The sequence below is a fragment of the Oncorhynchus keta genome, unplaced genomic scaffold (genome assembly GCF_023373465.1).
Source record: "Oncorhynchus keta strain PuntledgeMale-10-30-2019 unplaced genomic scaffold, Oket_V2 Un_scaffold_984_pilon_pilon, whole genome shotgun sequence".
Lineage (NCBI taxonomy): Eukaryota > Metazoa > Chordata > Actinopteri > Salmoniformes > Salmonidae > Oncorhynchus > Oncorhynchus keta.
Window position 1 is genome coordinate 79,241 of NW_026291019.1, and position 6,380 is coordinate 85,620.

The following is a 6,380-nucleotide window of genomic DNA, read 5'->3' on the forward strand; positions in this document are numbered from 1 at the left end:
GTAGCCTAGTGGTTAGAGTGGAGGGGTGGCAGGGAGCCTAGTGGTTAGAGTGGAGGGGCGGCAGGTAGCCTAGTGGTTAGAGTGGAGGGGCGGCAGGTAACCTAGTGGTTAGAGTGGAGGGGGGCTGGTAGCCTAGTGGTAGAGGGAGGGGCTGGTAGCCTAGTGGTTAGAGTAGCCTAGTGGTAGAGTGGAGAGTGGAGGGGCGGCAGGTAGCCTAGTGGTTAGAGTGGAGGGGTGGCAGGTAGCCTAGTGCTTAGAGTGGAGGGGTGGCAGGTAGCCTAGTGGTTAGAGCGTTGGGCCAGTAACCGAAAGGTTGCTTGATCGAATCCCCGAGCTGACAAGGTAAAAATCTGTCGTTCTGCCCCTGAACAAGGCAGTTAACTCACTGTTCCACAGGCGCCGAAAGACGTGGATTTCGATTAAGGCCCCTCTCTGATTCAGAGGGGTTGGGTTAAATGTGGAAGACATTTCAGTTGAATGCATTCGGTTGTACAACTGACTAGGTTTCCCCTTTCTCTTCTCAAACAATTTATTACAGGGGTTCATTGAATGTCCTTAACGTTTTTAAACGGTTTGTTTTGGTGCTGGGAACAGATTGTTCTGAGCCAGTTATGTTGATGACAAGCTAGGAGTGAAACGGGTTGTCAGTGTTCAATGGATTGTAGTTGATGCCTTCTGATTGCATTGTGTTGAACTGTGGTACACACACAGCACACACAGTTGACACACACATTGTGTTGAACACACACACACACACACACACACACACACACAACTGAACTCCAAGTTGTGTGTTACGATGGGTCTATGTCAGACTGTCAATGTTAGTGACCCACTAGCTCCTCACCTGCCCTGTACTGTAAATATCCATTCAGACTATCGGTCTGCTCTACTCCTCTTCATAATGTTGGGAGGTATTGCTGTTGTTAAATGAGATGCATTGAATTGCTAATCAAAGGAGCTCTCTTGTTATTTTGAAGCTGTATAATTTGAGTCGTCACAGTGGAAGTGTAGCGTCAGTGATTTTAATGTCAATTCATCTTCCTTTTCTCTTTGGACTCTTTCTCCGGCTGAACCCTTCAGTGCAGCATCTGAATGGGGTCTTATACCTCCCCTCGGTTTGACCCGTTTGTTTTGTTGTTTAAATCTACAAGAGGAAGGGGCCTCTAATTGTTGCAGCTTTATTTTGAATTTTGACTCTTCCTAAAGAAGGACCAATGATCAACTGGACCAAGTGTGTGTTCCAAATGGCACCCTATTCCCTATATAGTGCACTACGTTAGTGGGGCCCTATTCCCTATATAGTGCACTACTTTAGAGCAGGTCCCATAGGGCTTGGGTTAAAAGTATTGCACAGTGTAGTAAATAGGGTGCCATTTCGGACATAATCCTAACTGTCTTGTCGGTCTCTTATTGAGGAAAAATAACTACATGGATGTGGAAAACAAACATCTGTTTTAAATAAATCAATGTTTTAAAACGTGTTGCTTCTCTTTGGGTACTTTCTCTTGGTACATGTTTAGGACCAGGGTTGCATTCATTAGTGCACATGGTAGCAAAAATGTTTTGCAATGGAAAACCAAGTTTTCTTATTGAACAAGTTCAGGTCGTCCCTCCCTGTTTCATTCCAGTTCTTCTGTTTGGTGCCTAGTGTATATGACTGAGCTGGTTTAGCAGGTCTTGGTAACGTGTGTCAATGTGCCCTGACATGAACCGAGGTTGGCAGCTGGCACTTTCCAGGGCATTCTGGGTGTTCATATCATCCAGGTACGAGAGACGGGTGCAGGTCGATGTGCCAACGGACCAAGGCTGACTCTCCCCGTTTTACTTTCTTCAGGGATGGAATTATCCAGAATAAAACTCTTGTGTTTGGCTTTCTCTCAGTTTGCTAACAATGTAGGAAAGGAAACAAGAAGGTGGAAGCTTTAAGAAGATTTGGCCACTGTCCAAACAAATTCTTCTCTAGGGGAAACAAAAAGAGCACCCTTACCAACCAGTTTTCTTAAAAATATACTTTAATACAACAGCTGCATATAAATATTAAAATATACATTATAATGGTGTACAGTACACTCACACAAAACAAAAAACAAATATTAGGCTTTATTTGTACGGCACTTTGTACTTTTTTTTTCTTGCTGCTTTTTAATGTTAAAAAAGTTATTCCTTTCTGTATTTTGCCAATCCAAAGCGTTTATTGTACTATTGTGATTATTGTAGGTTATTGAAAACGGAGAGGGGGGTTAGAGGAGTTGTGAAAGGATATGGGGGGTGCTGTACATGACATGATGACACTGTGTTCTGGAATGTATCCTGTTTGTAGTCCAGAAGAAATGTTTACAGTTCCAAAAGAGCTCGTGTCCTAGAATCTGTGTTCTAGAATGTCCATTCCTCTTCTTACTTCGCTCTGTTAGAAAATCATTGGTTTGGGTATCATTTGTCTTCCTCTGTCTGTGTGTCTGACAGTCCTGATGGGGTTTAGGGTAAAAAAAGTCTCCGAGCTCTCCGTCTCTCCTGTCTCGGGGCGTCACGTCATCTTTGAAACAGGAGAGGGCCTCCAGTCTCTGGGAGGACAATGTGTGAGTCTGTAGTGTGTGTGTGTGTGTGAGTGAGAGAAAGTCTTCAGTTCAGGACCAGTCACTGAGGGGTCGCTGTAGTCCCACCAGGGTCATCTTACATCCGAGCCCATTCAGGCTTTAAACAAAGCACACACAAGCCTTCTTCAGCTCTCTCTCTCTCTCTCACACACACACACACACACACACACACTGATTGAGCTAAGGTGGAATTCACCTCAGACAGTGAATGGAGAGAATCGTGTTCTCCACCTACAGAAGACCAACTAGATTAGAACACGAGGTAATGCTCCATTCTTCCTGGTATGAACATGGAAAAAGTAGCAAGAATACTTTGTATTGTTGTCAACCTCGTTATAACATACTACAGTATAGGCCTAGACATTTGGCAGAAAAATGCATCCTACAGATGTGTAATACAGTGCTCACACTTGTTGAACCGTCTGTCAGTTCAAACTGGATTCAGCCCTTGTTGTCGATTTGCTCAAAGGCATTCTAGAACTGGGTTTCTAAAGGCAGTATTATCAGGAAGGATCCGTCTCTGGGATCGGCTAGCTCTCCCTGTTGGTATGTCAGAGCCCACTCGTTTAGTTTCCCTTTAGTGTGAGGCTGTGTTAGACCAAGGAGCTAGGTAAATGGCTGGTCTGAAATAGCACCCTATTCCCTATAGGGGACTACTTTTGACCAGCGCCCTACAACCTGAGTCCTATGGGCCCTGGTGAAAAGTAGTGCACTATATCTTGAACAGGGAGTCAGTTCGGATGCACCCAATCTGTGATCGACCAGATGGCTGGCTTGTCCCCCCATATGCCAGGTGGCAAATCGGGCTGAAGGTGGAGATCTGACTCGACTACTTTCCCCTGGCACCCCCCTTCTATTCAAGGTAAAACATAAACAGTGTTCTGAGAAGCAGAGTGAGTGGGAGGAATGCTAGCAGAGTGTAGAGAGAGTCCTTGCCAAGACCTCGCCGCCACTCCTGCTCCATCAAAGTTAACCCAAAACACAACCCATGAAACGGTACATGAACAGGAAGGGGAAAAACTAATCCAGTTAGTGTAGGCCTAAGTGGGAGGGAAAAAAACAACAGTTTGTGAGTTTGTTAGTTATTTCTACAGTTGTTGTTGTTGTTGCAGAAAGCAGCAGGAGGGCAGTGCTCCTGCCAGAGAAGAGATCGTGTGACTGTTCTGGCACGGGTGTGTGTGTGTGGAGAAGAGAAGCCTCCCAGAGAGAGAAATATATAACCACAGTACAGTAACACTCACTCTCCACCATTTTACCAACACCGATGCGAGGCAATCCACCAAGGCTTGCATTCCAATTTCAATACTAACCAGCTCGAAAGACATGACAGAAATGACTTTATCAGGACCAGATTACAACCAGTTCTGGTAATAAACTAGTTGTAAATATGACTTCAACCAGCGTTTGCCCACTGGGTACACAACACTATCTGCCCACTACATTGCTCCATAATACATAGTATGGACATTTGGAACACAGAGGTCCTGACTTGGAGTTGAAGTTTCACTCAGTCGTGTATTGAAATCAATGGGAAAATGTCACTTACGCGGAAGTTACTATTCACCCCTAAAAGAGATGATGATGATCATTACTAGCCACTGTGAGCTCAAATCACAACGTGTGTTTGTGAGTTCATCATGATACACATTATGAGTAGTGTTAAAAAACCATTCAGAGAGCATTGTGTTGTTTTGGGCGATTTGGAAGAGGCCTGTCCCCTAGTAAAAGGTGCCTCAACGTAATGTCAGACCGGACTGTCCATTTGGTCGTCCTCTCCAGTGTCTCTTCTTTTAAATCCAGCCACCATCTGTCTTTGGCATCGTGTTCCCTTAGTGCTCCGGGCTGCATTCAGGACTACCAAAGTTACACGGAAACGTTCCAGATTGAAGCCCGATAGGAGTTTTCACATTTTTGTACTGTGTAATAACCATCCCGTGTCCTCTTGCTCTGTTTGAAACTTTTACAATGCTGCATTCCTTCTTTCCTCTCCTCCTTGAAAATCATATCAGTGATAATGTCAAGGAAGAGAAGGATGTTTTTTTACAGTATTGAAACAGGACATTGGTGTTTCTATGTATCTTCACAGCTCAGTTTGAGGACCATCACCACAGCAGCAGCCGGTGCACCTGAGCGCCAAATAGTTGACGGTAAAGGACCCTTTAGCCCGCTGGTGGGGCGTTCTAATGGATGGACTTTCCATAGGTGAGAATGGAACATTGGCTCTGGAACGCAGCCCGGGTTTCTCAAGCTTGGTTCTCTTTGAAAAAACAAAACAGAACAGTATTGCTTAACATCGCCATGGTGATCTGTCACTCCCACTTCTGAAATTGTCCTGCCGTGTATTTATTTATTTCTTCTCTTGTTTGGTTGCTTTGACTTCGTACATCGTTGGGGGAAAACCTACAGACGTTTATTCCACGTTGGGTCAACATAAATTCATTGAAATGAAGTGGAAACAACGGTGATTCAACCAACCCGTGGCCAGTAGGTATGTTCATTGCTAGGTTGTTTTGTTCAGGCATACTTTAGGTTATGTGGCTCATAGATCTAGTAGGCACTTCAAACACAACATTTGCCTTTCAACTTGAACACAACATTCCACTCTCTATGTTAACACAACATTTCCCTTTCAACGTTAAAGGCCCAGTGCAGACACAATTTAGATTTCCTGTGTTTTATATATATTTCCACTGAACGGCACGGCAAGAGGTACAGGAGCGCCAAGTCTAGGTCCAAAGGGCTCCTTAACAGCTTCTTCCCCAAGCCATAAGACTGATGAACAAAGTCAGGTACTTTATTTTCACCCAGAAATATTTGATATTAAGATAAAATGGCTGCATTGGTTAACACAACCTTTAACACAACGTTGTTCTTTCAAGGTTAACACAACATTGCTCTTTCAGGTTAACACAACGTTGTTCTTTCAAGGTTAACACAACGTTGCTCTTTCAAGGTTAACACAACATTGCTCTTTCAAGGTTAACACAACATTGCTCTTTCAAGGTTAACATTGCTCTTTCAAGGTTAACACAACATTGCTCTTTCAAGGTTAACACAACATTGTTCTTTCAAGGTTAACACAACATTGCTCTTTCAAGGTTAACACAACATTGCTCTTTCTAGGTTAACACAACATTGCTCTTTCAAGGTTAACACAACATTGCTCTTTCAAGGTTAACACAACATTGCTCTTTCAAGGTTAACACAACATTGCTCTTTCAAGGTTAACACAACATTGCTCTTTCAAGGTTAACACAACATTGCTCTTTCTAGGTTAACACAACATTGCTCTTTCAAGGTTAACACAACATTGCTCTTTCAAGGTTAACACAACATTGCTCTTTCTAGGTTAACACAACATTGCTCTTTCTAGGTTAACACAACATTGCTCTTTCTAGGTTAGCAGAATGTTCTGCCACATTGATGCTCAGGTGAGAAGTTAAATGTCACCAGAGCACCGTATATTATAGTATACCGAACCAAAAACCATATTCACCATTTACAGACCCAGACAACAATAGTTTCTGTTGCTGAAAACCATGACCAAATACAACAAATAGGCTGTCAATCAATCATCATGTTTTTTTTTTAAAGGTGCAGATACATGACTCTTTAGAAGGTGTTTGGTTGTACCCACCGCAGTGCAAATAGGTTTTGTGACTGGCGTGACCAACGACACTCTCTGGCCTTGAAAACACAATGTTCTCTGGTCTGCATCACGTCAGACTTCTGCTACAACACCACCTTTGGCTTGGCCAACAAAGGCAGCACCATAGAGGTAGA

At 43.5% G+C, this 6,380-nt stretch overlaps 1 long non-coding RNA gene across 3 annotated transcripts; it reads left to right on the top strand.

Moving 5' to 3' along the window:
* Positions 1 to 5,508: 5,508 nt before the first annotated feature.
* On the top strand, positions 5,509 to 6,094 carry LOC127929711 (uncharacterized). 3 transcript variants are annotated; one of them, XR_008135842.1, is made up of 4 exons: positions 5,509 to 5,550; positions 5,621 to 5,720; positions 5,846 to 5,895; positions 5,946 to 6,094. It is a non-coding gene; the product is annotated as an uncharacterized LOC127929711 (long non-coding RNA). The 3 variants fall into 3 exon arrangements; XR_008135840.1 differs by lacking the exon at positions 5,509 to 5,550 and having other exon boundaries at positions 5,604 to 5,720; XR_008135841.1 differs by lacking the exon at positions 5,509 to 5,550 and having other exon boundaries at positions 5,610 to 5,720; positions 5,796 to 5,895.
* The last annotated feature ends 286 nt before the right edge of the window (positions 6,095 to 6,380 follow it).